At 37.2% G+C, this 26760-nt stretch overlaps 1 protein-coding gene across 14 annotated transcripts in view; it reads right to left on the bottom strand.

Annotated features, from left to right (window-relative positions):
- Positions 1-26760, bottom strand: part of HDAC9 (histone deacetylase 9) — a 974909-nt gene that overhangs the window by 703184 nt on the left and 244965 nt on the right. The gene's annotated exons all lie outside the window — the stretch shown is intronic.

Below are 26760 nucleotides of genomic sequence, written 5' to 3'. Positions count from 1 at the left end.
TACTTGGATATAAAACTCAACAGAACAGTTGTTAATATCATTGTGAGACCCTCCAACCATGCGTATGAATGTATCACAATGACTCCTTGAGGTAGGTATTGTGATTATTCCCGTTTTAGAGATGAGTAAACTGACACATGGGGACATATTTAAACAATTCTTTTATCTTTCTCATATTAGAAAAAAATATACTGTAGGCCCTCACTAAAATTTTTCTGAAACCAGACAAACTTTGCATAAATAATAACTTTAAATTAAATAAACACTCGCCTTTTCTTACTAGACTACAAAAGCAACATGCTCATTAGAGCTCAGCTAGAAAGTACTACAACTGCAGATTAAGAACTCAAGTCTTTTGGCTCCAATTTATTTATGTTTTGAACCAAAATTAAGCAAATGATGATGTAGATACGAAACTTCTAGTTTATTAAAATCCATTGTTTTGGATAGAGAAATCAGTTATATGGCTCAGAACCCTGGTGCCCGTATGAAATGCCTTCTCCTTCTTATAATCCAGAATACATGGGTACTATCATAGCAACGCTAACATGATCACCAACACCATTCAACACAACCAAGTGTGCCAGAAGCTATTCACAGCTGGTCAAGGAAGCTGCTTCTACCGGCCCTAAGAGATCACGGACTAGACGAGGTCTGGTCTGAGCCCAGGTCTTATGTTTAAAACTGTGTCAGAAATCATTACAGCTCTGTCCCTCTTATTTTCTACAACGTTTTCAACTTTTCAAGCATGATCCGAAGAGTGGGAAAGGGTGCCTATACTAAGCAAGTCAAAACCTTTAAGGGATCAAAACTTTTAACTTCTGAAGTGATGTTGAGCTACAGGAAAATCCAGATTGGGCAATCAGATTACTCGTGCCTCATGGGCATTCTGCTGCAAATTCAGCCACTGTTCTGCCACACCTGGCCTTGTTCACAGGATTAAGACCGGCAGGACAGGCTAGCACTCTAGATGCCTCACTGGTGTCCACGTAATTCGTTCCGTCTGGACACTGATATTCCCACAGGTCTAATCACTGTGCTCGATCTCTCTAGTCCGTTGGTTCTCAAATCTGCCTGTTTATTGGAATCAACAGGAAAGCTTTCAGAAATACTGATGCCTGGGCCTCATTGAAGATGCAATCAGAATTCGTTATGTGTGAGCTATCTTACTGGGCTGCCAGAGCTCATTCAGATTCCATGAATGCCTCATTTGTAATGAAAAAATAACTAATACAAGATCATCAGTATCTTTGGAGGCTACAGTTGAGTCCCAATTCAAAAGGGTCCCAGAGTTGGCATAAGATCTGTCCCTACCTCAAGAATCTCAGGACAGCAAATAGATAGGTACCAATATTTCAGTACACGGATTAAGCAAAGACATATGACTAATGTCAAAAGAGCTCTGAATTTGGTTTTAGTCACCACCAGGTAAGTTAGTGTGGAAAATGGAAGCAGTACATATTTTCTTGCCATTAGCATCATGTCAGGGGAAACTGAGTCAGAGTCCTTAAATTATTTGAGGTTCTCCAAGTAGAAAAAAAAAATGCCTTCATTCCCTAATTATTAAAAAGATATGAGAAAGGAGAGGAAGGTAGGCTGTGACAGAATACAGCAATTAATAATTCACCCATTTTTTTTCTGCTTTTGTTCCTGTATAGTACTTTCAATGTAATTAGTTCCTAATTTTATTTGGGTTTGTCGTAGAATTCCTAATACATTCTAACACACATATAAGAACAGACATAACAGATATTAAAACAGACTTGCTATCTTATCCTAAAATAATCAATGAGATTGTATACATACAGAAAAGATACTTCATCCCAAGCATTCATTTAACTCCTTTAATCAGAATTTTAGGAGGAAAAATTTCATTGAAATATGTACCTTTCTTCTGAACATTAATTTTAACAGTTAATAATAAAGGTGTTGGACACATTGTACAGAATAAATAAATAAAATCTCTGCACCTAAACATCCACATTAAAGTTGTTTTTGAAGGGGAAAAATGTATATCTACATATTGTTAAACTGAAATCCATACCTCAATTATTGCTGCAGAGCGACTGGCAAGGTTTGTTTAGCAAATTTCATGCCAAGCTTCTGAAGTATGCACCCTATCCCTTTCCACACATAATTCAATATAAACACTTTTCTTCTGACAGACATTTTGAAAGATCAAAGTGCAGAACAAAGGCAAAGAGTGACATGAAGCGCAAGTTCTGGACCATTGAGATGAATGGATGGATTAGCCAGAAAATTCACGATGACACCTTGGACCTGCAGAAGTAGTTCTGTTTATGTGATTACAGTTTCAGTGCTTAGGAGACCCAAAGCTCTAAACAGCAATTTTCCTCTTTGCCCCTACAGGAAACCCTGCAATATTTCAACAAGCTCATCCATCAGCGTCAATCAGTGCAATTCACCTGACATCTCATTATAGGTTTCAAGCAACTGGATGTCATCTAGAAGAGGACAAATAGTTCATTACACAAACCATTATGGACCAAATAGAACCCTTATGCAAAATGCATCAAACAAAATCCACTATATTGCCAGCAAGGGCTAGATAAAAGTCAAATAAAATAAACGGACTATTGTGAAATATGCTTCTTATAGAGCACAATGATCCAATTCCCTCACACTTGTGATTTACAGACTTACATTATAAGAAGCAGTGTTGAGCTTGCTAAACAAAAAAATATGGTTTTATGCATATATACTTGAAATAGAGAATCAGATTAGGAGTGAAGTTTTAACTACATGGACTTCTCTGATCTAGGAGTAGAGAAAAAGGAGAATGTTTTGGTTCACTAGCTGGGCTTCAATATTTTCAGCAATTTCCAGCCACCCTCTAAATTAATGTTTTCAGCAGTGTCGTATACCATCACGTTGATTTCAGAATATGGCAAAACATCAAAATCCTGGCCAGTGTTACTCCTTTCACTGCTAGCTTGAAAGGATATGCAATTAATTATATTGCAGATTTATGGGATTCTAACTAGAACCACACTGACTGGCTTGCTAGTGAGTACAGGAAGAAGGTAACCCACTTGGGGCTTGAAGAACCTAGAGGACTACATGCACAATGGTTTGCAAGAATAAATTACTTTCTTAATAGCTTATGCTCCAGTCTATTAAAATTCATACTTTTTTCCTTTTCAGTTTCATTATCTCTATGGACAAGTTCTACTGTAGTTATAAAAAAAGGGGGGGGAGGAGGCTTTCTCATATCTTTTTAAAAGACTTTTTTAAAAGTCTTAAAGATCTTTAAAAAAAAAGACTCTTCTTAAATATGCTTTGAACCTACAAAAAAATTACTGCATTGGCAGGTGGTGGGAAAGTTGACCTTATAATTCCTTCCTACCCCAGAATGATTTAAAGATTCTCTATAAACCTTTTCCCCCCTTGGAACAGCAGTTATACTGATGCAAGCAATCCTATTTCAGAATGATGGCAAGGACAGACTCCGACAGCGGCACACTTTCTCAATAATCCCTCTGAGTCTCTCCTTGATAGACCATGAAACACTTTTCATGACTTGCTCTGCACCATTCTGAAAAGATTTTTTTGAATAAGAATCCTAACTATCTGGTGTTGATCAGTCTAGTGTACAGCCTCCTTCAGTGCAAAGCCCACAGTATTTAGGGGAAATTTATTCCACACACAATAAGAAATCCCACTGAAGGAGTCATTAAATCAATAAAGAGTAGATATGGAGCCCAAGATAAAACTTTCCCAAGATTTCAGTGTAAGGCTATTAACTTACAAAGATTTAAGAAAGGAAACAAAAGGAAATGAAAGAGAAAAGGGAAGGAAAAAAAAAGGACAGATCTTCTGTAAGTTAACCCTCTTGTTTCATTTTCAGGTAACGTGATAAACATATTACAGTATTCTCAATATTGTTACAGAAAATGATGGCATAAGCTGTTAACTGCTTTTTTTTCTTGCATTTCAGTTCAGTAAAAGGGAATTTTTAAAGTATAAAAATGGTTTACATAAGCATCTCAATATTCTGCTTAATGAGACAGAATGGGCTCAAAATAATTCATTAGCAATACCTTAAGATTTCATTTCTAATTTAAAAAAAAGTGGAAGAGACAGCATGATCTAGTCAACTATTTTTATGGCCTGAGACATGGAAAACATGGAAGTACTTTTCACTTTAAACACATAAAGGAACAAAGAAAGATACCAGGACAAAGGGAAAAAAAAAATTAAGAAAACTCTAAATGTCCCCTATGTAAATAGTATGAAAGCACTTAGCCAGGTGGTAGATTTTCAGGGGCTTAAAAAGTGGGTTTAGTAGATTTTTAAACTAGTAGCAGATGAAAAAAAGGATAATTTATCATCATTTTGTCTAGATATTTATAAAGATTTTCACCAGTAATATAGTCAAGCATAAGCCTGTGGTCTACATTGAGTTCAACAATTACAACCACTGTTCCTGATCAGAGACACCAGAGAGAGACTTGTCCCTTTTTGGCATGGTCACTTGTTATGTGAGAACTTCTATATTCACTTTTCCTGCCTTAAATACATGTTTGAAACCTGGATGTCTTTTCTTCGTCAACATGAGTTAAGTGTATCATCACGAAGCTCAGACACTGGGAAGACTGAATCCTTACAACCAACACAAAGGCGGCAGACGAGAAAAGGCATGAAATTAAAGTGATGGTCTTTTTTTTCCCATTAAATTAATCTAAACTTTTTTTCAGAAAATAAAGCACATCTTCACAAAATAATAGGTTTTGCTTTATAAACAAAGAGTGTGTGAGAGGCAAAGTTCTCATCAATGGTACCAAATGGAGTCCACATATAGAACCATGTGTTTGATACACAATAAATCTGATATATGGAAATGGTAGCACTGGAGACCACTAACTGGTCTGGGAATCTTGATTAACCACATGGAAGACAAAAATAAAACTGGATCCCTACCACACACAACACACACACACACACAGATGTATTTAAAGATAAAATATGATAGGTAACTTGAATTGTAGAATAAAACACAGAAAGACATCTTTATGACCTTTCATTGGAAAGAATTTCAAACAGGACACAAAAGAGTATTAATTGTTAAATAAAAAATAACAAATTTGAATCCACTAAATTAGAAACTTGTGGGGGCACCTGGGTGGCCAGCAGGTTGAGCGTCAGACTCTTGGTTCATCTCAGGGTCATGGGATCCAGCCCTGCATCAAGCTCTGCACTCAGCATGGAGTCAGCTTCTCTCTCCCTTCTCCCTGTGTCCCTCCCCCTACTCTCTCTCTCTCAAATAAATATATAAGTCTTAAAAAATTAAAAACTTGCGTTTATCAAAGAACACTATAAATAAAGTGAAAAGAAACAGCCACACTTTGGGAAAAGATACTGGTAAATTGACACAGAATTACTATCAGATTATTCCAACAATTTCTGTAAGTCAATAAGGGATAGAAACAGCCCCAAAGAAAAACAGACAAAAGAGGCATTTCCCACGAAAAGGAACACTATGTTGAATAAGTACATCCACAGACAGTCAACCTCATGCTTATTAGGGAAGTGCAAATTAAGACCACATTAATATCCTCCATATGACAAAAATTAAAAAACCTTAATATACAAGTGTTGGGAAAAATGTGGAGCAACAGAAACACTCAGACACTGATCATAAGTATATAAATTGATTCCAAACATTTTCAAAAATAATTTGGAATTATAAAATTTTATGTACCCATTTTATGACTCAGCAATTCCATTTCAAGGTTGACCCTGAAAAAAATTACACGTCAGGAAACATGTATAAGCAGCATGTTCAGGAAAGCGTTAACTATAAGAGCAAAAACATAAAGCAACATAAAATGCCTATTATGAGGAAAATAGATAAGCAAATATGGTTTATTCAAGTCATGAAATACTAAAGTACAGTAAAAAATGAATAAGCTCTGTCTATATGTTATAACCTAACAATGAATTTTAAAGTAATATTCAGTGTAAAAAAGCAAGTTGTAGAAGATTGCCATGTTTATGTTTGTGCTATGTTTATAAAGCTCCAAAACAAAGGAAACTAAAGATTGTTTTGGAGTATATACAGATACAGTCTCTTTTTACAAAAACAAACAAAAATGTGAGATACATACTTGGTGGGAGTAGTTATCATGGAATTGGACTGGTATAAAACACAGAGTACTGTAAGTATGGATAGTGTCCTTAAGTGGGGTGGTGGGTTCAAAAGCAATCATTTCATTATAAATTACATGCTGCATATTTTCCTATATGTACAAAACCTTACACTGAAAAATTATAAACATAACTGCCATATCTAATGTTAGATTTATACATATAAAAGAAAGAGTGAAAAATGTCTGCATACCTGCTCTGTTTGGTTTCTATATGGTCTTTACTATTTTATGTCATCCAAACTTCAAGAGGAGATACACAAAAAATCTGGTACTCTTCTCTTGAATCATAGTAAGAACTGGTAACCTTACGCCCATCTTCTTGCATGATGCAAAAATCAGGGGAACAAAGTAAAAACTGCTCCCTCTAGTCCCATGGCCCCTATCCAGCTTAATTCGTTGTTATCACTCTGCCCCCCTAAGTATCTGTGTTTGCAATCCCTTAAAATGCACTGGAATTAACAATGGCTCTTTCAGAGTGGTGGAATTAAATATCTTACTTCTTCTCTTTGCTTATCTGTGCTTCTTACTCTTCTGTAGTGAATATCGATTACTTATGAAAAAGAATCACAAGCATACAGATGGGAAGAGAATGAGAAACAAGTTATCTAGTAACGTAGTGAACGGTACATGTTAAGAACTGCATGTTAATAAAACTAGCCAAATTTATGACATTTTAATAAACATGTTTCATCTAAAACATTTTCTATAGTTTTTACTTATTAAACTAAATAAAGTAAACAATATATAGAAAATACGGCTATTTAACTAAAGGCATTACTTTTACATAAAAAAGAGTCAATTCATTGGAATTTCAAACTGAGAATGGAATATGAGCTAGGCCAATAGCTATGAGCTTTTCTTTCAGAAATCAAGTTAAAACTTTGTAACTGCAAAGATGGAAATCTGCCTTGTAGCAAGGATCTAATAGCCCTGCCAAAAAATGTCATCATCTGTCAGCAACCTATGTTCTTAAATTTTCTTGAAGAATAAAAAGGAAAAGGTGGTTACGGAATTTATGCATCCCACCCTTTGGCTGTCAGCCCTGCTCTCTTGGAGTGTATTCATGTGAAATTTCACTAGCCAAGGAGGTTCTTGGCCAAGTGTAACTGAAAGGCCAGAACCCATGGAAGAGTAAGAGTAAGTCTTGACTGACATTGTAGCACGTTATTTTGGGGCAGAGATCTTCCACTGGAGCAAATTCTAGGTCTTACATCCAAGCCAGTTGTCATGATCTAGAAACCTTTATTCCCAAGGTCCTAGGCTGTATCAGCCATTATTTTCTCCTTACCACTTACAGGATACTGACAGCTAATAACTGACCCTGTGTTCTGTGATGGAACCTCTACTTCCATGAGTCACTTGGTAAAGAACTTCTGAAGAAGCCTTGCCTAAAACTATTCTGCAAAGCGACATCATCCGCGATCCATTTTCCTTAGTTTATCTCTATCATATGACACCTAAAGCAAAAGGAGTGAAGGAAATGAAGAATTATAGCATTGGGAGATGAGCGTGGGAATACCAGTCTACCATTTTATTTTTCAGTCCTAATCCATAATTCTTGATTTCTTTGCATGCTCACTGAAAATCAGAAGAAAAGAAAGAGTAATTGACAGAAAAAAACAAACAAAAGCAACAGGGGTGCCTCGCTGGCTCAGTTGGTAGAGCATGCAACTCTTGATCTCAGGGTCATGAGTTTGAGCCCCACGTTGGGTATAGAGATTACTTAAATAATAATAATAATAACAACAATAATAATAATAAAATCTTTTAAAGAAATGCAGAAGGGGAAAAGAACTAATATAAGATAATGCATCTGGGCATTATGTTACATTCATTCAATTTCTCTTGAACTTTACTTGGAAATTACTACCATTATTCCTACGTTAAAGATAAGGAAACTGGGGGCACCTGGGTGGCTCAGTCGGTTAAACGTCTGCCTTCAGCTCAGGTCATGATCCCAGAGTCCTGGGATCGAGCCCCTCATCGGGCTCCCTGCTCAGCAGGAGGCCTGCTTCTCCCACTCCCACTTCCCCTGCTTCTGTTCCCTCTCTCGCTGTCTCTCGCTGTCAAATAAATAAATAAAATCTTAAAAAAAAAAGATAAGGAAACTGAGTTTTTCATTCTAGGAAAAAGTTAACTATAATTTACCTAATGACACAGCAAATAAGTAGTAAACCTGGTGTTCGAATTCCATACTATGTGCTTTTCCCATTAGACCGTACTTTCTAGAATATGAAATTGTGCAAATTCAGACTTTACTTGCTTCTGCATGAAATATGGACTTCATAGTCACACATTTAAAAAATAAACTCATTGTTTTATTCCTTTGATGTCATTTCCTATTCCAAGGCTAAGTATTACCGGAGAAAGATCAAATAATGCTACAAAAATGATTTACCATAAATTCATGTTAAAGTTATTTATTTCTACTCAATAATTTTCATACAATTCCAGGAGATCTATACTGGGGATGGCAAATGTATGGAGCATATACCACTACTTCGCCCTGATTACCAATGTCAGGAACTGCTTATCAAGCATAGTTCTTTCTTCTGCATACTAAGTTGGCCTCAGAATCCTTCTCAACACATCATTCCATGCAGCCACTACCAATCAATCAGAGTTAGCATTGAGTTTAAAATTTATGTACACTCCAGTCCTACCTCACTCACCATGATGGCTCCAAACCTACCGGAATACCAGTTACTAAACATATCCCTACCCTGTTTACTCCCAGCAAGTCACCTTGCAGACTAGAAGGCATCTAATTGGAACATAGTTATCTTTCCTCCTCTTGTTCTTAAACTTTCCAATCTTGGCGTTTGTCTAAGAAGAGGTGTTTTTTTTTTCTCAAATTCACCAGTCATCCCTGTTTTCCCTCTCTATCCCAACTCTTAGTCATCCATGCCTTCATGTAGTCATTATTCTTCAGTCTTTCACCCACTAGGTGTTACTCTACTTTTATGTGTAAACACACGCTCCACTGTTTCTTTCTCATAAAAATAAACAATTTTCCGCTGAACACTGTTGCATTTCAAGTGAACTCCCTGGGGATCTGGTTAAGCTGAAGATTTAGATTCCTTGAACCTGGGGGGGAGCAGTGGGAGCTGAGATTCAGAATTTCTAGCCAGCGTCCAGGTGAAGCGGATGCTTCTGGCCCATGGACCACACTCTTAGTGCCAAAGCTGCATATATCTCTCTCATTTTTGAATCACTCTCTTCTTTTTCTTTCCTTTTTTTTAAGATTTTATTTATTTGAGAGACAGAGAGCGCACAAGCTGGGGGAGGAGGAGAGGGAGTGGGAGAGGGAGAACCAGGCTCCCCAGTGAGCCGACAGCCTCACTTGGGGCTGGATCCTGGGACCCTGGGATCCTGACCTGAACTGAAGTCAGACGTTTAACCAACTGAGCCACCCAGGCGCCCCTCTCTCTTTTTTTCTAAAACACACTCCATGCTGGTTCTCTCCAAGTTCTGATTGCCTTTTTTCTTCTTCCTTACTGACTTCTTTTCTTCTTCCTTGGGCCTAAACTTTATTTCTAATATTAATAAAAATAATAGTATTATTTTGAACATTTCTTAATGTGCCAGTCACTATGCTACAAACCTTATATTGATTATGTTAATTCTCAGAAGAATCCATGAAAAGTTTTTCATTTTAAAGATGGTAAATTGAGGTACCATCACCAACACTATACAGGCAGCTTGGAGCAGGGATTCGGCCCCCCGCAATTTAACTCATAAGCCTGGGAACTTTACCTTGGCAATCCAGCCTTGTGCCAGTATTGTTCAAGAAGCCATGAGAAAGCCAGTGATGCCAACTTTGCATCTTGATAGTAAGTGGCTGAACGGAGTGATGAAGCAGGTGAAAAGGCTTCTGAAAGGCAGATGTGAACTACTGCTACTGCAGAGAATTTGATAAAACAACATCGGAAGGTGAATGGATTGCTATTTGCAAAGTAACCTGATACAGCCCATCCATTCAGAATTAAATTTCCAAACCTGAAGAATCTTTAGGAAAAGTTGGACTCTGAAAAAAAAAAATCATGGTAAGGCATTTCACTAAAAAAATCAAACTCTGGGACAGTTCATATCCTTACAATTAAGGCACTGGATCAACCAACACAGTGTAATGTCCTTTGTAGAAAATGCAAAAAGGGAAGACTCTCAGAATCGAGATCAACCACACACAAAATGAGGAGACACCTGGTAACGGTGCCTTATGTCTATATTTATGCCTTCCTCGATGCTCAGTCTACTGGCCTTTTCTAATTAATCCTTATAACACTGCACTTCGGAGAGGCAAATTAGAAGCAGAAAACATCTCCATTTTATAAATAGGAAGCAGATGCAGTGACTTAGTGGTACTTAGTGAATCAGTAACAGAACTTCAAGTCAAACTTAACTTAGATTCCACTGATTTATCTACACAGCATAGCACCAAATATAAACTTTAAAAGACAAAAACAAAACAAAACAAAAAACCCAGTTCTTCCTTTCTTAAGAAACTGAACAACCAGAAGTCTCCAAAAATTCTTATTTTTTGTTGATCTAGGCCAAATTCTGTAAAACAGATAAAACTGTGCCAGTTCTTTTCTAGGATTAATAACGTTTCTTCTGAAACACAAAATTACTAGACAGAAGTCTTGCCCATTAATCCTCACAATTAGCTTTGAAAGTACCTGAGATCAGACACCAGGAAGTTACAAAGATATATACCTCATTTGACATTAAGAAAAAGTAAAGAAGGAAATTATATGAAAATCCACTGTGGCTAAAATAAAAGTCACAGATTAAAGGCTTTATGAAAAACCGCCTTATTAAATTCTACCCTTCCTTAAAAGAGATAAATAGAATTAGTATAATTAATGGTTGTAATTACTTTCATAATGTACTCTTCTTGACATAAACATTCTTTAATCAATCCAAAATGCAAAAATGCTCATTAGTGAGTCTATTTTAATAACCTTTATCAACAGATGTCTAAAACTCACACCTTCCAGTACTTGAATCAAACTAGAAAAAAATATTTTTCCCCAGAAATTCTACACTTTGGGTAACTGTCAGGCATAGATTTTCACTGGAAGAAAGACACAAACTAAATATAACAACGCATATTTTCTGACCTTTAAAAACATGTCAGAACTTTCACTATTCAGGATTGCTCTAACTTCAAATACGAGACTCGCGAATAATTCTTCCAAAGAGATAAATGCAGTACGAGAACAGTTACATGAGATTTGAAATCAACAGCATGATTAATTGATGTATTAGGTGAATAAGAGAAAAGAGAAAGTTCACCATTCCTAGGCCACTTTTTGCTCATCTCTTAAAGAGAAAGCACTGCTTTTATACTTCTCACTTGTACTCATAATAATCCCAAGCTATTTACGTCTGTACACAATTGTGTTGTACATATTGCTTTTTCAAGCCTTATTAGAAATCATGAAATCCTAAATCTCCAAATTCCTCAGTGTTGAGAATCTTTATCATGATTTGGATGACTGGGCCACACTATGTTTCCAGTTACTAAGATTCGTATTTTTATTAAAAACCAAGTTTCTTCTACATACATAACATGAACACTTATCACTTCCCTCTAACACAGACAGAAGGGAACGACAGTTGCAGCACATAAACATCACAGATTTCTATTGTGTGACAACAGAATCCTTTAATTTCAATTCTGTACTGAAATTTGGAAATGAGGACTGGAACGTCGTAAATGCTGAAAGTCCACATGGCCAAGTATGAAAGGTTAGATCATTTGCAGCCTCACAGCTCATTCTGTTCTCCCAGAAACAATTCATAATCAGTGAGGAGAGCTATGACTCCTAAGAGAACCGGGGAATTCAATGGTGCTCCATTTGCTCTCCCCAAAGCAACTTCCCAGGAGCAGCAAAGCTAGCTCAAGACAGTAGCCGGTGCTGAGTCAGCACTTGTCCTTGAACCAGAAATTCCAGAAGGGTGGGAAGCTGGCAAGGAGAGAAGGGAAGAAATAAGGAGGACTTGGAGGAAAAGAACATATCATATACTGACAATGGGTCTCCTGAGTGTATCAGTAATAAATTGGCTTTCTTCCAAAATGTTTCTCTCTCTCTCTCTGCAATAAAGGAAACAGTACATTAAAGTGTTTTGTGGTCTATGGACAATTTGGAAAATCACACATTTGCAACACTATTGCTCTATGAATTAAAGTTAAGGTCTTTTTCTTAAACAGAAGTAGTATTAGCTACTTATTCAACAGAAATCTAACCCTCAGTAAAATTGTATGCCTACTGAAGGAGTTAAAGTATTTCCAAAATAAGAGAAACGAACGTTTCTTTTGGTTTCCCTGGTGTAATATAACTGAATGTAATTATTTACCGAATATACAGAATGAGAATGTTTAAAGTGAAATTTCATTTAAAGATTTAAGTTCTTCCTTGTGGAAGCAATGTTACCCAAACAAGAAATCAACATGTAATAGATGAACTGTTTTGAAGGGATGGAAAGCAGTGGTTTGGATAACTTCAGGAAAGAGGTGTGGGTAGGGTAAAGGAGATCAGTCGCCATCTAGTTTCACTTACTATGTGCAGTTTGAGATTGTCAATGAGCACCTATAATTTTAGTGACTTAATATTTTAAGAGAAGAAAATCCAGTTTCTCTCCTTGCTATGCCTAACTAGAAAAAAGAATAAATCCCTACAGCTTTTGGAAACTTTACTATGTTCTATAAAATGCGTTATGGCTATTAGTTATAAGGTACAGAGACAAAGAATCAGTGGGAAAAAAAAAAAAAAAACTTTGCTAAACTACAACACTTTCTTCTAACTCAGAAGAGGAAAAACACCATTCAGCTCCTGGGAGCCAGGTTAGTTTTGAATGAGCCTAAGGGACTGAAAAACTGCTTATAACTGTGATATGTCACACAACTGATACCAAACAAGGATGATTCTTCTACTACATTTCACGTAAAGTCAATCTATCAATCGAGAATTATAGACCAAGAAATGCTCTAGACACCATGAGAGTAAATAAGTAAGTAGAAAGAAATCATCCCAGCTCTTGGAAAGTATATGCTTTTACTGGTAAAGCAAGACAAGTAAGTAAAAAATTGTTAGCAATGTAGTGTATAATAATTTTGAAATGAGCGGGACCAAGAGCAGTCTACTAAATAAAGGAAGAAATTATTCTTTGAAGAAAGAACATGGAAATCTTCAAGAAGGAGATGAGACTAACATAGACCATGGAAGAAGTAGACATTTTATTTGATTAAGGTGATATTGAGTAGAAGGGCGTTCATTGGAGAGAGAGGCATGGAAGGGGAAACGGTGGTGCTGAAATTTTCCTTTTATCCACAGCAAATGGGGAGCCTCTAGAAATTTTTGGCTAAAGAGATGTTTTGGAAGTGTAGAAGAAAAGATCAAAGTCGGGATAACAATCAGGAGGTTAATATATAATAGTCCATTCATGAAGTCTCTAAATGTTTCTAGAGCAGGGAAACAAAGTAAGGAGATGCTAAAACTATTAGTGATGAAAACAAGAGACTGAATGACCAAGAAAATATGAAGGTAGAGAAAAAGAACTTCAAAACTTACACAAAATGAGAAAAGTTATAATCCTAAGGAAGTTCAACTGGTGTTAGATGTGATGAATCTGTTCAGAAATGTTTAGAAGGAATGAAAATGTAAGAATATATTCAGGGCAGAAGGTCAAGACTGAAGATTAGAGTAGTCCCCATCTAAGCTGGAATTATAGTTGAGTCCAAGAAAGTAGACCTTTCTTAAAATAATCTAGAGAAGAGCCAAGGACTACAAAGTAAGAAGTTGATGGGGAACTGAAGGTCGAAAGAAAGAGACAGCACAGTGTGGGGACATGCACCACTAGCGGGAGGAAAGTGTCGATAGACACTGTGTTGGAGAGGAAAATGAGACAGGAAATGCTCTTGGGTTAGTCACCAGCATTACTTTGGTAGATCACTAGAAAAAGAAAGAACGGGCTGAGGTCCTGGCTACATGGAGGGTCACTGTACCATACTCTCCTGTGCACTTCTGAAAAATTATTTCTTACGTTTCAGAAAATGTGAATGAGAGCTAAGGAAATACAAGTAAAAGAATGAAGAGAAGCTAGCTTAGGGATAACAGCAAATATCTCTTCTTCCCTGTTGCCATACCCCACCACCAATTTAAAGAACTACAGCAGAGTCACTAAAGGTGCAGGCTTTTGTGCCAGACTTTGTGGGTTCAAATATTAGCCCTGCTATTTATTATTGGTGTCTCAGGGCAAATCACTTGGTGATTTGAGATGAGTACTTTATTTCTTGAATACTGACTATGTGACAGGTCCTTTGCCTAGACTATTTCACTTAATCTTCACATTCTTATGACATGGTCTCATAGATCAGTTTTCTTGTTCAGGGTGATCAGGGAGAGTACATGTGTCTAAAGTTATAGCTGAAGTCAGGAACCAAACCTAGCTCTGTCGGTTCTAGAGCCTGTGTTCTTAACTACTCAGTGATACAGAGAGAGAATAACTGAAGGGAGGATGTACTTATGTGGTACCCTGTGTTGGGTTCCTGAGCATAAGCACCATAACCAAGACATGAATGCCCAGATCTTTGTATCTAGCAGCTCTTACTTAACATACATTCAAACCTCAACTGTCTCAAAGTCAAAGTCAAATGCCAGCAAGAGTCAGTTAGGTAACACATGAGTTGAGGTGGCTGGAAGCCTCTCCCCAACTGTGAGATGGTTCTTGAGAATTAGTCACTGTTCAGTACCAGTCAATGGTTGCCATGGAAAAAAGTAGGTCCATATTTACGGATCTTTAATTTTTCAAAATCACATGGAAGTGAGGATCTTTATGTTGACAACTAATTCAAAGGGTTCTAAAATTACTAGGTAAGGCAAACAAAATATTAAAGTCCTTTGGGCCAGGTTGCTACCTCAACATGACCAAACAAAGGTTCACTTCTACTCTGGTGTCACTAAGAGAGCAAATGCTTTTCACATCTCTTGCAGTTTCTGGCAAAGGCAAAAGGTGCTCAGAAAATGGTATGTCCAAGGAATGGTGCCTAAAACAGTAAATCCAATGATCCTTAAGAAATAAATCTCTTGTAGCACCCGTTGACATATTTTGTGTTACATTCAGCTTAACAAAGAGCTTGAGTGATGAACAGGTCCTACTGAGAGCATTACCAACACTGGTAGGTTCTCCATACGTGCCAGATAGTGTTCTCAGTGCTTTTTATACACAACTCCTTCAGTCATCCCAAGAACTACGTAAGATAGGTGAATTTATTATTTCCGTTATACAGAGAAGACAACTGAGACACAGACAGGTTAAATAACCTGCTCAAGGTCACAAAGCTAGCAAGCTTCAGAGGCAGGATTTGAACCTAACAAGGCTACCTCCAGAGTCTGAGCCTTTCACAACTATGGGCACTACCTTCCTAACGCTAACTGAGGGCAGTCGGGGGCTGACGATGCTACAGAGTTAAACTGTCCTCCGGTCCCTCCGAGGTGCTGCAATGGACATACATGATACTTTTATTTTTAGCATTAATGCCACCTTAACCACCTCAGCAGGAAAGAATTTTGTGTGGTAGGTATAAAATATTCCAAGTGTTTCCATTATCACTTTTGTTCACATGAAGACCGAAATATACCTATACAACTGCGAGGCAGTATTCACAAATGTATAAGTAAAATGTATTATTTTAATTTGCTACTGACATACTTTAGGCATTCGTGAATGTATGCTCTACTGACTGAGCCAGCCAGGCGCCCCCTGGCACTCACAAATGTAAGTATAGATGTATTTGTAGATGTACATTTATAAAGTCTCCTGGAGGTCATAATATTATTCAAAGGTAGGCATGGTTTTTTTGATGTTTTAAGCCTCAGTATTTGTATTTGATTAAGAGAGAAATTCCTAACAAAATAATATTAAGGGATATGTAAACATACCTACCAAGTTCTCAGTGTTCTCATCTACTCCCATATTTCATCACCAATTTTTTAAAAGTTCTAGCCCTCAGAAAGAGAAACACTCATTTGAAGATGTTTGGATTGCCTTGGCTTTTAACAATCAATGTCAGTTTGCATAAAACTAGAAATACAAGTTATTAATGTTTCCAAAAGTACTTTTAAATATCCCATGAATCATTAACTGCTCTCTCAATGTAGCCACATTTAATAAGCTGAAACTACACCTTTAAAGAAAAAAAAAAAAAGAGCTTTTTCCTCTACTCCCAACATGCAGGTTTAAAAGTCAATTACAAAATCATTTTAGACTAGATTACTGCAACTGCCTCCCAAATTTTCTCCCATATTCACCTGAACCCCTGTCCAATACAGCAAACAGAATGGTACTTCCAAAAGCTAAATGAGATGGTGACATCACTGTTTTTCTTTTGCCCTTCAAAGCCATCACTGAACCTAGAAACGAATTCAAGCTCCTCACAAAAACCTTTCCGACCTGCCCCACCACCCCTCCTGCCACATCTTAGCCCACCTCTTCATTCACGGTGAGGTATCTAGACACATGTTCAGTTCTGAGAATAAGCTGAGCTCTTTCCCGGCTCAGGGTCTTCTCATAGTCTGTTCCCCTGATAGAAAGCTATTCCCCCTATCCTTTATTGGCTGGGGCCAAGTACAGTCACCTCCTTAGAAACATTCTTCCTGACTACCTAGCTTTAATTTAATCCCTAGAGTTCTTCTCACTATCCTCTTCCTTCTTAGAGCTGATTTTGATTCATAATGATGCTTTTCTTTTTACTAATATGTTGTTTTGTCTCTCTCTTCCATTGGCTAGAATTGCACAAAGGCAGAAATTATGCTTGTGTTTTTACTATTGTATAGGTGGAATGTAACAGAATGCCTAGAACACAATTAGCATGCAATCAAAGTTTAGTGAGAGAAATGAAGAAAGGAGGAGGGAGAAGAGAAAGAAAGAAAAAAGGAGCGGTGTGAGAAGAAAAATTAATTTAACTGCTATGTTCACCCAAATGGAATTTTTTATCATTGGACTATGAGTCTGTGCAAACAGTGTTAATTTCCAGACAATTCTCAAATTATTTCTTACTTTTATTTGTCTACTCTTTTAACATACAAACTGGGCTGGATAGGGAGGAAGAATTTCAAAGTAAAGATAAAATACAGTGAGTGGGGCCTAAAATTGTTTCAGATTCCCATTATCAAAATCAAAGCTTATAAATCCTGTGTGTTGAATAAGATCCTAGAATAGTACAAGTCTGTAGTATTTTTTTTAATTCAAAGACCATCAGGAAAATGCCATCACTTGTGCGTAAGAGGGGGCTAGTCATTTTTTTAAATGACCCAAAGATATAGAGCTTACTGCTAATTAATTTAATCTTTCATCCATATTTGTTGATTTCTACTGTACACAAGACTAATTAATCACAGTTAAAAGAACAGGGGGAAAAAACAATCTTTAGATCTCACAATTAAAAAAAAAATTCTTACAGGGGCGCCTGGGTGGCACAGCGGTTAAGCGTCTGCCTTCAGCTCAGGGCGTGATCCCAGCGTTACGGGATCGAGCCCCACATCAGGCTCCTCTGCTATGAGCCTGCTTCTTCCTCTCCCACTCCCCCTGCTTGTGTTTCCTCTCTCACTGGCTGTCTCTATCTCTGTTGAATAAATAAATAAAAATCTAAAAAAAAAAAAAAAAAAATTCTTACAGATTTTTTTTTAATTCTTGCAAATTTTTCAGTCCTGCATTCCTAAATATCCATACATTGAAGATAACACTGGCATTTCATTTGTCTCTTTTCAAAGCCTAATTTTTCCAGTATAACTTTACAAACTTATGAGGTTTAGGGATTCATATCACAATTTCCTGGATCTTCCCCCTCCTCTCATGTATAAATACTGATTTTGTTCTTTGACTCCTGTCTTTACCTTAAAATGAAGCTTTCTAGAAGAAAAATGCTGTGAAAGTCTTAAGTGAAATTATCCCTACATGCCACTGTAGGTTAGGTCAAAAGATGTTTCTAAGGCATAGATATCCAGAGGTGGGACAGCTGACATGGAGGAAGGGATGGCTCATCCCAACGAGTTGCTGAAGGAGGGCCCTCAACTGTCAAGGTCCTCAGCACAAATCTGAAATCAGAAGATTCATCTAAAGCAATGTGGCATCACTGATAATTGCAAGTCACCAAAGTTTGTTTGAGGAAGTTAAGATTTCTGAGAAGATACTGACTGTTCTAATAAGAACACATGTGCTGCCCTCTAGAGGCTATAAGAAAAAAATGAATCAACCTGAAAACTCGAAAAAGGAAAAAGGGAAAGAGGACAGAAGGCACTTGATATCCATCTTTACTGTTTTTCTGACCTAAAATATTACAATTAGTGTCAGACTTTAAATTTGAGAAGTAAATTAATATCATCTGGAGGAAATTCTGGATCTGATGTAAATAGCTCTCTGTGAAAACACAATTGTGGATCTTTTTTTAAAAAAAGATTCATTTATTTATTTGAGAGAGAGAGAGAGCGTGTGGTGGCGGAGGAGCAGAGGAAGAGAAAGTCTTAAAAGCCCACGAGGGTGCTGAGCACAGAGTTCGGGGGGGGGGCTCCATCTCATGACCCTGAGATCACCACCTGAACTGAAACCAAGAGTCAGTCTCTTAATTGACTGTGCCACCCAGACACCCCTTTTATTAACTTTTTAACATGCATTTTAAAACAATTTTGAGGCACCCCATGGCTCAGTTGGTTAAGCATGAGTGAGTGGGCTCCCTGCTCAGCAGGGTGTTTGCTTCTCCCTCCCCTTCTCTTGCATTCTCGCTCAGGCTTGTCTCTCTTTCTCCCTCTCAAATAAACAAACAAAATCTTTTAAAAAATAAAACAATTTTATTGAATAAACTTACCCATTTTAGGGGTACAATTCAATTTTTTTTAAATTAATTTATTAGAGAGAGAGAAAGCATGTGGTGGGGGGCAGAGGGAAAGGGAGAGAGAAATCCAAGCAGACTCTATGCTGAATGCAGAGCCAGAAGTGGGGCTTGATCTCAGGACACTGACGTCTTCCTTTTTGTGATGTTTCTCCTTCAAACTGTCCTGCTTTGATCAATGTCATTAAGTGGGGGTTGAATCCCTTACCAAATGAAGCTTTTGGAGGAAATACCTGTAAATACCTACTACTTTTCAATGTCTCAATGCAGTGTGTGTTTAACCTCCCACAGTTTTGAAGGTGATGTTAAATCTGTCTCTAATGTCTATATAAAAATTGACCATGAGGGGCGCCTGGGTGGCTCAGTCGTTAAGCGTCTGCCTTCCGCTCAGGGCGTGATCCCGGCATTATGGGATCGAGCCCCACATCAGGCTCCTCCACTGGGAGCCTGCCTTCTTCCACTCCCACTCCCCATGCTTGTGTTCCCTCTCTCTCTGGCTGTCTCTGTCTCTGTCAAATAAATAAATAAAATCTTTAAAATAAATTAATTAATTAAAAATTGACCATGAGAACACTTTCCATGTGCTGCTCAAAGGTCCATTTCAAAATAAGATTTCACATCCCAAGGTTTGATAAAGGATTAATGGTTATTATATTTGTCTTTATTTGGTATGAGCAATCCATTTTTAATTGACTATTGAAAAAAATCTTCAATTAGTCCCTTCTTTGATAGTAAGTTTTTAAAAATCTCCATTTTTAATTTGTCAAAAGCGTTTTTATGGGCAATTAATTTAATTTTCTTTAATGTGTATAAAGATGACATACAATGTTACATTAGTTTCAGGTGTACAACATAGTTATTCAACAGGTTTATATATTATGTTGTGCTCACTCTAAGTGCAGCAACCATCTATCACCATGCAATGTTATTACAATACCCTTGACTATATTTCCTATGCCGTACCTTTTATTCTTGTGACTTATTCGTTCCATAGCTGGAAGCCTGCATCACCCACTTCCCTTCACCCATTTTGCCCATCCTCCTCCCCTCTGGCAACCATCAGTTTGTTCTCTGTATTTATAGGTCTGATTCTTTTTGTTTGTTTAGTCATTTGTTTTTTAGACCTCACATATAAGTGAAATCATATGGTATTTTTCTTTCTCTGTCTGACTTATTTCACTTGGCCTAATATCTTCCAGGTCAAAATCATTTTAATCCTAGTGGTAAGACACAGACTCCTCAAAGAAACTAAGATTTCCTGAAGAGCCCAAATTCTCAGGATGTAAGACCTGGAGTTCTAGTCAGTCCTCTGAAGCAGAAATACCATCTGAAATTTACCATGTTACCCTAGGCAGGGCCCTTAATTTTGTGTACCTCCGTTTCCTCATCCATACAATGCAAATAAGAGTTTATTTGGATTTAAAAGTGCTGAGACATGTGCCTTGAATATAGCCCACAGTGCTACATTCAATCAATATAATCAATATTATCTGAAAGTTATTTTACCAAGGATAATTGCCATCATTTAAAAGTAAAGAATGGATTTGTGACTGGTAGCAGGAAAATGACTAACAAACGACTGAGGATTCTGAATCATTGATTTACAATTATTCGTATCTCATGCATTGTGGATCTTCAGGGCCAAGCTGTGGTTTTGGTTCATTTCCAAGCCTAAGGACCAAACCAAGAGGAATTCAAAGACTGGTCTCAAAGAAAACAACAGTGCACATCAAGCCATATATGCCAAGAACGTGCTGATGCCCTTTAACGCTTTTTGTTTTCCGTTTTTATTACCTGAAGAGTTTTTCCCTCACCTTATCCAATGGGTAAACTGCCTATTTCACGAAGATCAGATTATGTGATCACAGCAAGGTAGAAATGGAATAAACTTAGGTCTGGATAAATAAAATAAAACAAATCAAACCAAAGAAGAAAGCAAAAATGGGTATCAATAGTTTGATTTTTAGGTTTCTTTTTTCCTAAGCAATTTATGCTTTAAAGCATTATCAAGTTAGGAGCAGTACATATCTTTGTGAATCCACTTTAATTAATGTAACAAAGCCTGCTGACTCACCTCCACCACAGGCAGTCCCTAAAAGCACAAATCTGCACATTAATTGCGATTAATGCTTCTCTCTTCTTTCAAGCACCAAGGAGCAGAGTTTTATAAACAGCAAAGAGTGTTAATTTAAACAAAATATAAAAACCCAAATCTTTCTAGGTGGTAAAGCTTGGTCTGCATATTTTCATTATTACATAATGGTTACCTTTAGGCCATAAACTGTAAGGTCATAGTAAGGTCACAATGAAGTGGCAAATGTAATAAGTGAGAAGAAAAGTAACTAGAGACCATATTTAAGATGACTTTTTCCTTAGCTGGGTAAATGAATGTTCTTTTAGTACAGCTCATTCAGTAGTGCTGCTTTAATACAGGTTTTCTTTTTAAACCACTCATCTATACCCTGTATTGTAAAATTTCTTTAAGATTCCTTTCTAGTGCTTTTCCTCTCTCCCTTACAAACACAACCCAGAATTTGCTATGGCTCAAAAGGTGAGATTTAACTTAAAAGTTAAAGCCATCCTTTGCTTAGAACGCGTATGTACTAATATTCAAAAGAAAAGAATTATGAAATAGGTCACTATTCTGATTGTGAAGAACACATTAAAATAAACAAGAGGAACAAAATAAAACAAATAATCCAGGCTCTTTGCGTTTCTAAAAAACTTACAACCTTTACACCAGCTGATGGTAAATTCATACAAGGCATTGATAATTTTAAAAGCTGTGTACCTACAACTTCACTATACAAAAGTACAAAGTCTGTAGAGGCAGAAAACAGCTTGAGACCTTTCTATCCAAATGTGTTGGTCCATGTGATAACTGTTTTTCATTTATATACTGTTGATACCCAAGATACAGCAAATAATGTCATCAATTTCCTTCAATTACCTCATAAAGGATTCATTTGCACTCAGGGAATAAAAAGGTTGCGACAGTAGCTTCAGGATCACTCAGCAGCAAGAATCAACATTAATAACTATCCTCAGAGGCACAGAGGGAGGGAAAAAAGTCATTTACTTAACATTCTTTAATTCTTTGTGGTATAACAAGTCTATGTCATGATTTAGGGTTGAAAAGCACAGTTCTTCTTGCTCACCAGAAAAGCCTTTCATAATCTACACGTTTTTCCTGACACTTGGAGTTACGAGATCTCAGGCAACCTTTCAATGTGGTATCCCCCTGCTGAAAGCTCTCAAACAGCCTTCAGAGGAAAAAGAAAATCCCAATATTACTTTACTCCTGAGACTTCAAATAGCCTAGGCCTTACTATATAAAGATGTTTCTTTACGCAATAGTTAGATAGTGCTGAAGAAAATAACTTTTGTATGCCTATATTGTAACAAAGGGTCATGTAGAGCTCATTAAGCATCCTTCCTTTGGTTTGATTACATAAAGAGTTGGTTTTGTAATATAATAGCACGTGAAGGTCAGTATGGTTATGAGAGAAACCTTAGATGCTGTGACAAATCCAATAACTATCGGTATTTTTTTCATAAAAGTAAAGCATTTCTCCAAATATTTTGCTGATTTGTTAAGGTACTGGGAGATATTATGCTGGCTGCTGGGCTGACCTTCTCCATGACACTCGGCAGCGTCAAAAGGATTGGACAACGATACAGTTCAACTGTCCAGGCTGTCAGCAGATTTTCTTAGAGTACAGATTTGTCTTTTGGAGTAAGGCAGAGACCAAAACAAGGATATTTAAAAGTTGAGGTACACAGGTGTCTGAACTAAGGGGTGGGCGCGAAGACAAGTATCAGTCGGAGACCTGCTTATGCACCCAGCTTCATGAATTCGGTGTGAGCCATGCTGACGCACTTCTCAGCTAACCCTCCCACCCCCCCGATCTGACAGTCTAANAGGCCAGGCACCCCTCCCCTCTGAAGCCCTCAGTTTGTTTCTCAGAGTCCATAGTCTCTCATGCTTCATTCCCCCTTCTGATTACTCCCCCCGCCCCCCCCGCCCCGGACACGGAGACTCTACCCAAACAGGGTTGCCTAAGTATCGGCGCGGCAGGCCCCTCCCCCAGAAGGCAGGCTGAAAAATCAAAAGGCCAGGCATCTTTGAAAGGAACTTCAGGAAAAGTTGAGAGCGTTCGGAACCTGCGGCGACAAATATAGAGCTGCACTGCCCTCCCGAGGTGACTCCCTGGCAGAGACTTTTCATCAGCTAATGTCAGGACTAAGGCATTATGCTAATGTGATCCTCATTGCAATTGTACTCCTGCCGTCTCCAGTGTTCTTTTAAATATATGCCTAAAAATCAGTAGCAACCAACTGTCTTCCCTCAAGCAAAATATTACATTTTCTTGGCTCTTCCCTCTCATCTCCTTTCCTTTTGTCTTTTGGAAAATAATATTTGCTACAGTTTCTGTTAAATGTTAAATATTAATTTTTTTAATGCTTCAGAGGGGCCTATTTATTCATGTATATTTTTCAGAGAAATCAAACTAAACAGGCAGCCTAGGGAAACCTTAGCAGCTTGGAGAAGCCTCGGAGATGACTTGAGGGCATCAAAGGAGCTCCCAAGAAACTGAATATTTTGCAGCAGTCTAATTATATTGTCATCACTTAACTGAAACCTGAAGGGTGCCCACAGCTACTGCAAGAAAAACATAAATTTATTTCAAACGCTTTCCTTGAGCTTTTGTTCTCCACAGTTACGTAAACTACTTCTGTCCTATCTCACAGGCTACCTCAACTAAGGGGCAATTTTATGGACTGTCACTTTCCCTTTATTCACTATGGGGACAATTTTGTGAATTATCACTTTCCCTTTATTCACTATCAGTTCAAAATTTTTAAGATTTAAGACAAAGCTAATAATCTCATGATAAAATTGTAATAATCAGTATGAATGACTCAGAACACGCAAGTGCAAAGCATCAAATCTCAGACATTGAGTTGGAAAAGTTAAACTTTATCTCTTTATAGAACAAATATTTATGTAGGGATTTGCAAATATTAACTTAATTATCTTAACACGTTTGATATAAGTATTATTGTTATCACTTACCTTTTGCAGATAACACACAGAGGTTAACATTGCTCAAGATTACAGAGCCGGGATGTGATGCAGCTGAGATTCAAACTCAAGTACCTTGGCTCCTATGTCCTGGTTCTTAACTTTTTGAATTGAACTTAACTTAAATCGTAACTTAAATACACAAATTTTTCCTCCCACATCAAAAAAAGCATTAACGAAATTTAATAAAATAAAGTTAATACTTTAAAATAAAGTTTAATACTTCAAAATAAAGTTAATACTTTTCAGGCATGTTTTTTAAAAATCCAGGACACAATGAAACCTTTAAAAATATTAAAACCCTGATAGATGGAAATATGGTAAGAAACAATGAAACTGTAAATCAATTTTTTCTGATGACTTGCAAATATTTACTAAGTCACTAATCTTTAAGCAGTTCAATGAAGAAAATATTGAAAAAACATGGAAGAGTATTAACTATCTTCTCCTAAAAATAAAAGTAAATTATATAAGTAAATCAGCCATTGACTTATCAAAGCCCATATCAAAAGCATATTTTAGCTTATAAATATCAAGCAACTATTTATCATTTTTCAAATAAATAATTATTTTTCTGCAATAAAAAAGAAATGCAAAAAAATATGATTTATGGTGAATGCTAGATTCCTTTTTTTAAAAAGACAGTTAATGGAAGACTTTAGATTCAGTCACAGAGGAACCATCACAAAGTGACAGTCATTTAACTCAGAGAGGGATTGTAAAATGCACTTCAGGTTGTACTTAAAAACAATGTTCTTACACCAAGCACAGGCCGGCCGGCTACCTAGCAGCTGGGTTCAGAAACTTAAAAGCCCCTGAGAAAGCAGCTTGGTAACAACAAAGCAAAAGCAGTCAAAGCCCAGTGTCGTTATGGGGATTAGATGGGGGTCACCACTTCACGGCAGCACCTGCGCAGCTATGACATAAGCTTATATCCTGCATAAATCATATACCCCCTCTGTTTTGAAAGCAAATAATAAAAAAGTTGTTGCGTGTCTTTTGACCTTATTTCTGGGAAACCTGGATTTTTCCCTTATAGCTGTGGAATGTACTAACCATCCCCAGCGGGACACACTTAGAAACCCCTATCACAGAACACATGTACAAATATCCACCTTCTCACTTCCAACGTGATTTGCATCTTAAATGTCACTAAGTTATTATTATTTTTAAGTAGATTACAGGAGGAAGAAAGGGAGCGTGAGAACGAAGGGAAAGCAGAAGGGGAGACACCTGAAAGAGGAAATTAGAACACTAGCACTGGCGAGATACATAACTGACCAGCTAGTGATAAAGGGAAATCAAAGTCAGATGCCTGTTGCTGCTGCCAGTGCTCAACACCGCTTTGCACAAATGCCAATGAATCTGGTGCACAATTAGGTCCTGAGTTCTTGTTTCTTTTTCACGGACTCCAAATACTCAAAACTACTGCCTCCCCAAAATAGACTGCTTTCAAAACTTACCATTAACATTACTTGAGATCAATGAAGCTAGTACTTGAGAAAAGACATGGTGACTGCTCTTAAATCACTAGGTTACACACACGTACAATAATTTGAACAACCTATAAATCCAGCTTCCCGTGGGGCAAACTTCAGAGGAGAGGATAAAAGAACAACAGGTTTAAAAAAAAAACTAGAAACGTATTGAATCAGCATTACCACACCTATACGATAATACTAATACTACTACTAATAATGAACGGTGACCAGAGCTGGTACATAGAAGTATTGCATCAGCAGGTAGAGTACTTCCTAATACAGAGGTAATGCTTAATCCTCACATGCATTCTAATGCTCTGGCTTCTAAAGGGAAGAGCAAGAGAAATGTACTGAGTATTTTCAATACTGAAGACCTACTAAGTGACTTGAGTAAGGGGTCTTCTTAAACACTCTTTTTTTCCTAATATTCTATCTAGAAAGATTCATTTTCTTCATAGTGATATTCCTGTTTGTACAAAAAGTGAAATCCAACAACATATTTTTTGGTCAGAAACTTTGTTGTGAAAAATATAGCTAATACAGATGATGTTAGGATGATGCCCAAGACATCATTTATGAGGCTTTAATGCTGTGAAAATTATAAAATTACTATTACAAAGAATATCAAATATGTCCCCCCATTCAATATTCAATATTTAAATTTACCCTGGGTCCCTGTTCTTGAGGACTTATACTGGGGAGAAATACAAAATAAATTTAAAACCCATAGTAGATGTTAGCTATTGATCTCTGCTACAGAGAAAAAAATCAGCCAGCAAGGCAAAGCAGCCGTGTGTGTGTGTGTGTGTGTGTGTGTGTGTGTGTGTGTGTGTGTAAGCTCACTGATATAAGGTAGTCTGGTGAGGCATCCCTGGTGGGATGCGGAGAGCTGTGTGGTATATCTGAGGCAAACGGCAAATGGAAACATCCTCGAACATGTAAGGCATATCATATGGTGCTTTGAAGGCCTTGGGAAGGACTGAATTCACTCTGAATGAAAAGAAAGCCATTGAGCAACCAGTGTGAGTACTGCATTTTCCAATTTTTGGGAAAAGTAAATGAACTCGAGCTATAGGAATAGTATATAAGCACGATGACCAGAATTTGTGCATGGAAACTGGCATATCTGGA

Source organism: Ailuropoda melanoleuca, chromosome 1 (genome assembly GCF_002007445.2).
Source record: "Ailuropoda melanoleuca isolate Jingjing chromosome 1, ASM200744v2, whole genome shotgun sequence".
Taxonomy (NCBI): domain Eukaryota; kingdom Metazoa; phylum Chordata; class Mammalia; order Carnivora; family Ursidae; genus Ailuropoda; species Ailuropoda melanoleuca.
The sequence above is the reverse complement of the archived record's forward strand: the minus strand, read 5'-3'. Positions and strand labels throughout refer to the sequence as shown.